This window comes from Glycine soja, chromosome 1 (genome assembly GCF_004193775.1).
Source record: "Glycine soja cultivar W05 chromosome 1, ASM419377v2, whole genome shotgun sequence".
Lineage (NCBI taxonomy): Eukaryota > Viridiplantae > Streptophyta > Magnoliopsida > Fabales > Fabaceae > Glycine > Glycine soja.
Genome location: NC_041002.1, coordinates 7,521,237 through 7,531,254, shown reverse-complemented (window position 1 = coordinate 7,531,254; position 10,018 = coordinate 7,521,237). Strand labels below are relative to the sequence as shown.

General features: G+C 35.8%; 1 long non-coding RNA gene across 1 annotated transcript; it reads left to right on the top strand.

The window, feature by feature from the left end:
* Window positions 1–5,518: 5,518 nt before the first annotated feature.
* On the top strand, window positions 5,519–8,434 carry LOC114402391. The gene is made up of 5 exons (XR_003664431.1): window positions 5,519–6,606; window positions 6,931–6,984; window positions 7,227–7,349; window positions 7,453–7,527; window positions 7,943–8,434. It is a non-coding gene; the product is annotated as an uncharacterized LOC114402391 (long non-coding RNA).
* Window positions 8,435–10,018: the final 1,584 nt, after the last annotated feature.

The window sequence follows — 10,018 nt, the reverse complement described above, 5'->3', positions numbered from 1 at the left end:
GTGTTTACTTAGAGGCTTATTGATAGCGACACTATTGTTTTATATGACCAGTTATGTGCATTGCGAGTGAATCTTAGTTTCCCATTTGAGATTCAATACAACGATTAGTGCAGCCAGTTTGCATTAATCAATGTATTGAATCTTGAATTGTTTGTTTGGATAGTTTGGGAAGACTAATTTTTTATAGTACATTGATACATATAGGTTACTTGTCTTTTCTTAAATTTGACGATATTTTGGTATAGTGCATTTCACTTTGTTCTCCAAGTGCATACTTGAATGTGGTGGATGATGACATGCCACAGCTTTCATCTCGTGTACTTGAAGACCAATGCGAAATGCTGCCGAAATTTTGACAAATTTAAGAAAACACAATTAACTTGTAGTTATCAAACTACTATAAAAAATGTCTTCCTGAATAGGATAGGGCCACATCTTTAATGAAAAAAGTGAGGATTTCATGCATGTCAGATAACTTTATGAAGTGTGAAAGCAAATGGGAGAATGGTGTTGAAGATTTGTTTGCTAATGGACATGATGCAAAAAACCTTACATGGCATGTAGATGGCAGAAAAAGTGATGGATTGTTGCGACATCTGACGGATTCTTCACAATGGAAGATAATCGATCGTTTGTATCCAGATTTTGGCAACGAGGCAAGAAACCTAAGGCTTGGTCTTGATTTCGAATGAATGAATCCCTTTGGTAACCTAAGTAGTAACCACACTTCGTGGCCTGTTTTGTTGATGATTTACAACCTGCCTCCTTGGTTGTGCATCAAGCGAAAGTACATAATGCTTTGTATGATGATAGTCGGGTCCAATGCAGCCAGGGAATGATATTGATGTGTATCTCACTCCTTTGATTGAAGACTTGAGAAAATTGTGGGAAGACAGGGTTAATGTGTGGGATGGGTGTCTGCAGCAGACCTTCAGGTTGCGTGCAATGGTTTTTTGTACCATTAATGACTTTTCAGCATATGGGAATTTGAGTAGGTATAGTGTCAAAGGACATTACACATGTCCTATCTATGAGAAAAATATGAGTTTCATCCAACTGAAACATGGAAAGAAGACAATATATACTAGGCATCGAAGATTTCTCCAACCTTATCACCCGTATCAACGATTGAAGAAAGCTTTTAATGGGAGTCAGAAAAATGAAAGTGCACCGAAACCATTAGCTAGAAAAGAATTTTATGATTGGGTCAATGACATTGTAACTATCTTTGTGAAGAACCAAAAGAAGCCATCATCTGAGCCAAACATAAGGAAGAAAAGGCCAATATTCTTTGATATGCCATACTGGTCTAATCTTGATGTTAGACATTGTATATACGTGATGCATGTGGAGAAAAATGTTTGTGATATTTTAATTGGCACCCTTCTTAACATTAAAGGCAAGACAAAGGATTGTTTGAAGTGTTGTCAAGACCTGGTTGAAATGGGTATACGAGAGCAGTTGCATCCGATATCACACGATCAACGAACGTATCTACCACCAACATGTCATACAATGTCAACAATAGAGAAAATAAGTTTTTGTCAATGTCTGCGGAGTCTAAAAGTCCCACAAGGATACTCTTCAAATATTAAGTGCCTTGTATCCGTCAATGATTTGAAATTGGTTGGCTTGAAATCTCATGATTGTCATGTGTTAATGCAACAACTATTGCCTGTAGCCATTCGCAGTATCTTGCCTGACAAAGTTAGGGTAGCCATAACTCGTTTGTGCTTTATTTTTAATGCTATTTGTAGTAAAGTTATTGACCCTTGACAATTGGATGATTTGGAGAATAAGGCTGCCATTGTCCTTTGTCAAATGGAGATGTATTTTCCTCCATCATTTTTTTGACATAATGGTTCACTTAATAGTTCATCTTGTGAGGGAAATCCGATTGTGTGACCTTTTTTTTTTTTACAGTGGATGTATCCAGTTGAGCGGTACATGAAGGTCTTAAAGGGTTATACCAAGAATCAATACCGACCAGAAGCTTCCAATTTTGAAAGGTACATTGCTGAAGAATGTATTGAGTTTTGTTCCCAGTACATTGGAACAGTTAAATCTGTCGGGATTCTTGAAACTTGTTATGACCAGACATGAGGAGGTAAGGATACACGAGGATACAATGCTATCACAATGACTCGATAGAAGGTCTCACAAGCGCATATATTAAACAACACAATAGAGGTGTTTTTGTACATAGAAACCCACAAAAAATTTCTTAGAGTTAGACATCCAAAAATGAACATGATGAGGATGTTGCAAGAGCACAATAAAACTATCATTAAATGGTTTAGAGAAACAATATTAGCTAATGACAATGCTTCAAAAACATTAAGATTGTTAGTTGTTGGGCCAAATCTCAATGTCCCTACTTGGAAGGGATATGATATCAAGTCATAGGATGATAAAAGTACCGTGCAGAACAGTGGGGTCAATGTTCATACTGATTCCGATCACTTTTGTAGTGCATCAGACAATAATTTGATTCGAACTTCCATGCCTTACTTTGGAGTCATTGAACAAATTTGGGAACTTGATTACAGTGAATTTAGAGTGCCTGTGTTTAAGTGTAATTGGGTCAATGCGAATACTGGTGTGCATCAAGATCAACTGGGATTTGCTTTAGTTGACCTTAATAAGGTTGCTTACATGGACGAACCTTTCATTATGGCAGAACAAGCCAGACAGGTCTTTTACGTCAAAGATCCATGTGATTCAAGATTGTTAGTGGTTTTACAAGGAAGAGCAAGTGGTATCAGTCATGAAAATGATGATTCAACGCTTGACATTTGTGAGACGCCTGCTTTTTGCAAACGAATGCCTTCTATTAATGAACACAACGACGTTGATGATGTACATGCATTCCGTACTGATCATGATGAAGGGTTATGGGAGAATATTCCTATGTAACTGCATTATATGAAAGTAATGTATACTATATTGCATTACTTGTAACCTATTTTTTTAATGTCAATATTTACAATTTATTATGTATATATATTTGTAATCGATTTACTTTAATGAATTTGTTTTATTTGCACAGGGTCATGGGATCACCGCCAAGCTCCCCTCCGTATTCAGATGGTCATTCACAGGCTGTGTCTAAGAGAAGTAGACAATCCACATGACTCAGAAGGTTGACTTTAAGAACTTTAGATCAGCCTAGACCAACGGTTAACATCAATCTTACAACTGGGAGAGGATCAGACCCACATAAAGAGAAGTTCCACAACTATTTGGAGGTAGTAGCTCGAGAAAAGATCCCAATTATACATAGCAATTGGATAGATGTACCGAAATCTTTAAAGGAGCTAGTGTGGGACGACATCTTGGTAAGTCCACTTAATGGGGAAGTGTATTTAATTTTCTATTATGAACACTTAAAAATGTTGACATCCAAATTTGTTATGAAGGACAAATTTGATATCCCAGAAGTAGCAAATGCCAAGAAGAAGGTCATGTCAATAGTGGCCACTAGATGGAGACAATTTAAGTCTCAGTTGACCACCAAATTTATGTATGCTAACAATGAGAGACACGATAAAGAGGATCCTTCTGTAAAATATGGTATAGATCCACAAACTTGGGAGAATTTGCTATAGCCCAGAAGACACCTAATTGGTAGGTTAGATGTGGATGTCTTTAAATTTTTATTTTCAATTTAATTATATGATTTCATTTTAATTAATTTGATGGAAATTATATATTATGCATGATAGCGAATCAAGAAACGAGCACAAGAAATTCACAAACACAATGACTATCCTCGTTTACTGTCTCGTGGGGGGATATGATTTGCTTGAAAAGAAGTAGTTAGATGAGAAAATTAAGAAAACAAAATAGGAGGCAATGCTAACTAAGAATACGCCATAGATTGACGACCCCCCATTACCCATCGAAAGACATGTTAATTGGAAGTTGGCCCTTATAAAGCGATATAAGCAGATGACATCTCAAGCAGCACAGGAAATATCTGATAAAATTGTGAGAGCATCTTTCATATTTTATTTGACTAAATTTGTTATTTTTTTTAAAATAGTGTGATTGCGAGTTTATGCTTGATATAGGACTCATTAGAAGAACAGACATCACAGGGTTCCTTTGTTCCCTAAGGTCGTGACAACATACTGAACACTGCCATTGGGCGATCGGAGCATGGAGGTCGTGTTCATTCAGCGGGATTTGGTGTGACAATATCTCAATACTATGGAAGGGCATCACGTGGCTCAAGAACCTCCTCCACATCCATCAGCCAACAATAGTTTGCTGAGATAATTGGAAGCCTTAAGGAAGAGTGGAGGAATAAGATTATAGTAAACCTTAAGGAAGAAATGAGGAATTAAATTGAGGAAGAAAACAAGTGGACTCTAGAGAAAATGAAATAGGAGTTGAAGAAGGCCATCAAAATAGAGTTGTCTCAGAGGGGATCATAGTACACACCCCCGATTGATGTGGATAAGCAAGTATTAGGTGCACACATCAGCACAAAGGGTAGCAATGCTGTCAATGCATTAAGGGAAGAACATGATGCTAATATTATATCGACTATGGGGTTGTATGTGCAAGGTGATAATTGTACATTCTTGATGGTCTTGGGAAACATATATGATGAGGGGTCTACCATACACAACGTCACTTATGTAGATGATGTGGTAAGAGTTAGTGTTAAAAAAATTTATGACGGTGATGATGAAGTCCCGTTTCTGACGTCAAAAATTAAGTATGTCAGGTAGGCCCTTGACACATTCATTGCATGCCCAACAAATCTTGTCAAAGTTGTATCACATGAGGTAATTTTTATTATGTTTTACATGTATTAAGACAATCGTAGATTGATATAAATTAGTTACTAACATTACTTTAATTCTTCTTTTCATTCTTCATATAGGATTCACATGTTACTCCTAAGAAAGTGGCTGAACATGTTCAAAGGTCGAATGATGTTGGTACAAAGGATCCATTGCGTCAGTTGATTAGGACCCTGTATGACATTTATGTCAAGTTTGTTTAGTTATTGTCAGATGGGAGTAAATTTGGGATTCCAAATGCGGTTGCATCGTTCTTCTTAACATATTTTGATGTAAATGAAATAATATCAAGTGACAAATGTCTAAACATAGTTGCACTGTAGTTGTGGATGATGTAAGTACATTCTATATCATTGACTATTAATTAATATTGGTTATAACATACATGATTTTCAATTTTTCATTTCAAATGATGAAAATAGGTTTATGGATGAGTGGAGTTCGACCTTGGGTCATGGTTCAGTGTATGGATTCTTTGAGCCTTAATCCATACACAATGCAAAGGACAGACGTGCTGAATGTCAACATTACGTTGAAACATGGGTTAAGGAATTCCAACGAGAGGTCTACTTAGGAGCTTTTTGAATCAGTAAGTAAAATTAATCAAATGCATGTATAAAATGTTTGTATTTTACGTACCTAATTATTTTCAAATGTAGGGCCCATTGACAGCTGGTTGTTTTGTGTCCTATGGAGGATGTTGTCGTTTGGTTTTGTTCATTGCATAAGAAGCCTAACATTCATATCAAAGCTACAGTTAACAAGTTAAGTATTATATCGTAAGTCATTTAATATATTATGTACATCGACACATTAATATTTTTCTGCTCGTTTACATGTTGATGTTTTTTATTAAGGAGTGCAATGAAAACATTAAAGAGTAGTTTGGATGGTCATATTGATAAAGTTGCAATGCAGTGGGTTGAAATAAAGGTTAGTCATATAATGAATGTTTATTTCCGACTGCTGATGTTTGTTAAGGTTGTAATTGTCTTATTCAATCATTTTTATATTGAATATAGATTCACGTTCAAACCGGTGGGTATGAGTGTGGCTATTATGTTATGCATTGGATGTGGAACATAGTAAGCGGGGGGTTGATTGGAGCATGGTATATTTACATTTAAGAAAAAATTAATTGTTGACTATCACTTTTTTTTCATTTCACATGTAGGTCACTATTTTCTATACTTTAAATTTTGTAGTGGTTTGGTGATAGCACGCCATTAGACATCGAGAGCATGACAAAAATTCGCAAGAAATGGGCAACATATTTTTTAAAAGTTAAAAACATCTAATGTAAATACCTTTAGATAAGATAGGAAGAACCACTGCGGTGCATTCGATGTTTAACGTACTTGTTATAAACAAGTTTGTACAATTATTGACAATTTTTTGAGAATTAGTATACAAATTTCTTTATTTCATTTTCTCTGCAACAAAGCCCTTGGACAATGCATTGCTATCGCAATTGGTAGGTGCGTCAATAGGATCAGTTATTTTTGTGCGACCAAACAGCCCATTTTGCAGGTCATTGTGTAGCTGAGGATGTCCATAGTGCCGATGATAGCTCAATTGACATCAAGAAATATGAGGTTCCACAACTACATTCATGTATGTTCATATGAAGCTGCTATTTATAATTTGTGTTTATTACTAATTTTTGAACTAATTCATACTATAAATTATATCTTAACATGTCCTTGCTGCATCAAAATTACTTATGTGCTGGATGGATGGAGCATTGTCTATGCGTTTCTAAGTTCAGCAAGTGCCTCGTTATTGGAAAGAGGTACATGTCTATCTAAACGATTATAAGTTCAACAAATTATATATAGGGAATGAGGATACGTTTATGCAAATTATATGTGGGGAATGAGGATACATTTGTGGAAATATAGCTATGGCTGATGTTGATGTTTAGGTTCTTAATTTTGTGTTAATATTGAGTACATAAAGTTGTTTCTTACACATGCGTGTCAAATAGGAACATGGTTACAAAGCTTCATCATAGCCTTATCTTTGTTGTTGAAGGTTCTTTTAATATAAGTTTTTGGTTGAAATAGATTTTATTAGCATAAGTTTTTCTAACAATACTTAGGCTTCCCTAATGCAGGATTCACATTAATGGAGTGGGATAAGTCCCATTTTGGTGCTTGTTGGTGTAGTGGTAATGCTTATATTCTTATGCATGTACATGTATCTTTAGATATGTTATAAGTTGTTTAACAGATCTTATTATGGGTTTTTAGGGGTGACTTTCCCAAGTTGGGTCATGGTGATCATAGTGACTTGCTTATTGATCATCTCGTTCAAGCTTTAACATACTAATGATACAACAAATTTACTATGGGGACAATCATTAGCTGACACTTACCGTGGACAGGCTGATGGTTTTGGTTTGTGTAACAGGTTGTGATTAATGGAGCAACCAAGGAAATAGGAAAGGTAGCAGTAGTGGCAGTGACTAAGGCATGTAGAATAGAGGTAGCAGGAACGGTGGATACTTGTCATATTGGGGAAAACATTAGAAAGGTTTTTTTTCTTATTTTTTATTTGCCTTTGGTGTCATTATCCAAACCAAATTAATTGTTATGTTGTCCTTAATCTATTTTTATATTGTTTCTAATTATTTTAGATATGTGGCACGGAAGAGCTCCTTCAAATACCCATCATAAATGACCTTACTATGATTTTGGGCTCCATATCTCAGGTAACAAAGTTGGTGTTTTTTTTCTTAATCCATTTTCTTGAATAATGTTTTGAATGACAATTTATAGTCCAAGGTAGCAAGAGTTGTAGTTGATTTCACTGACCCTTCCTCTGTATATGACAATGTGAAACAAATTTGATTTCTGGCTAGCTACAAATTTACCTAGAAGGAATGTGGCCTTAGCATATATAAATTATTTATGTTTAGAAAAATGTGTATCTTATGTCCATAAATTTAGAAATACATTATTATTTTTAAAGACATGTTTCATAGCAAATGAAAACAACTTCGACTGTAAGCTAGGATAGTTGAACACTATATTGAAGACTAGCCTCTGAAGTTATAAGTGTGACATTAGACTTTGTATTTTGACATGTGCGAAGTGTTTGTTAATCATCAATTGATTCTTCATTAGGCAACAACATTTGGCATGAAGAGCATAGTTTACGTGCCCTGAATCAAATTAGACACGGTAGCTGCACTATCTGCATTTTGCGACAAGGCCAACATGGTGATCACGGGGTGAGACAAATAACAACAATACAATGTTTACTTGACAATATTTCTGTTCTCCTTTCTATTTTATGGTCTGTTTCGTTATTTTCACACTTCATAGTCCATATTTGAATAGAAAATGTTGTAATTTTAATTAGTCTAAATTTGAAACTTGCTACTACGAGATTGTTTTTTGCGTTTTGTGGCATATTATTTAACTTTTATGTGAGGGTGTCTTGGTTGCACCAAACCTTTCCATCGGATCAATATTATTGCAACAACTTGCGATTTTAGCTTCTTTCCATTACAACAATATCGAAATTGTGGAATCTAGGGCCAATGCAAATGTAAGATTTTTTTATGTTTAGCTATGGCCATAAAGATAGGCCAAATGAGTGTGAGTAAGGGAATTGTGGGGATGAGGAGTTGATTCAGGGATCAAAATGGGGTGGCTATATGATGCGTATGATGCGCCATTTGGTATCATACTGAGGTGATGTATTCCAACTCAATGGGTGCAAATAAGGGTGCTCAGTGACCAAGAGAGTCACAACCTGTAGGTGCAGCCAGGGTTTATAAGGAGAATGATGCTCCAGAGCAGATAAGGAAAAACCATGGGTGCTGTCATATGGCCCAAGAGAGTTTGGCTATCTTGCTACCTTGAAATTTGGGAGTTTGTGGATTGAAGTCTTGTGTACTAGTAAGGGAATTGTGTATGTTGTTGGGTGGTACAGACATACATAGAGTAGCTGGAAGAATGTCAAGGGGCCAAAAATGTCAAGGGTACTAGTAAGACAGGAGATGGAAGACATTAAGAACTGCATATGTGTGAGAATGCCAAAGGGTCCTTCAATTATTTTGAGCCAAAGATTTTCAAGACTGTCGATGTGAGTACTACTTGTTTAAGATCTTTGGTTGAGTTGAACTAAGTTGTTTCAAATTTTGATTCTCTTTATGTGTTTATTTGTATCAAAATGAGACCTTAATAAGCTTTAACTTAAAAAAGGTTAAAATATGTTGCATTATTTTTTATTCATATCTTCATAGACAGAAAGGTAACATGTTATGGAAATTAATAGAATGTTGGAAAGCCACCTTAATTGCAATCACCCCTAGCCTTCCTTAATTGCGACTCTTAGAGTTGGTTGTCAATGTGGGGCTATCTATGAACCAGAGAAAGGCTAAGTGAAGCATTGTGTAGTGTGCATCCATTGAGACATCGACTCTTGGGGGTTATGATCCCACTTGAACTAGAGATAAGGCCTAAATAGTGCTTATAGAACTTGGGCAGTCCTTACCTTAGAAGCTAGTTTTTATGGAGTTGAGTTACGCCCTAAGCCCAAGTTCTAATTGGATATCAGATTTTATCTTAGATTCATTAGTGAGCAGCATGCTTTTCCACACTCTAGGCCTATATCCCAAGGTGTGAGAGGGTATGTTGGAAAATTGCCTTAATTGTGGCCTAGAGTACAAAGTTAGTTGCTAATGTCTCAGAAAGGCCAAACCATGAAAGGGTTGACCAAAAAGGCTAAGTGAAGCATAATAGTGTACAACCATTAGGAGGTCGACTCTTAGGGGGTTTAAAGGTTACATCAACTAGAGATAAGGCCTAAGTAGTACTTATAAAGCTTGGACAGTCCTCACACTATAAGCCGGTATTGTGGGGTTAAGTTAGGCCCTAAGCCCAAATTCTAAGCAACATGGCTAGTTAAAACTGGTAAATACAATTCTAGTTGCATAGGGAAAAAGGTTTACAAGTTAAGAACAAATAGGTTAATAGTACTTAATTGCCTAAAGTATCACATAAAGACCCAAACTTACCAGTCCGAGCAGGTCTGAAGCTTGAAATATATTTCCTGTAATGAAAGTATAAAAAATGAGTAAGGTGAGTCGGAAAGCCTTTAATATATTTACTATAGAAGGATATTGAAAGGGGGCAAAAAAACAACATAAAAAACATAATTAAAAGCAAACCATTTAGTAGAGTTGCGGTGTT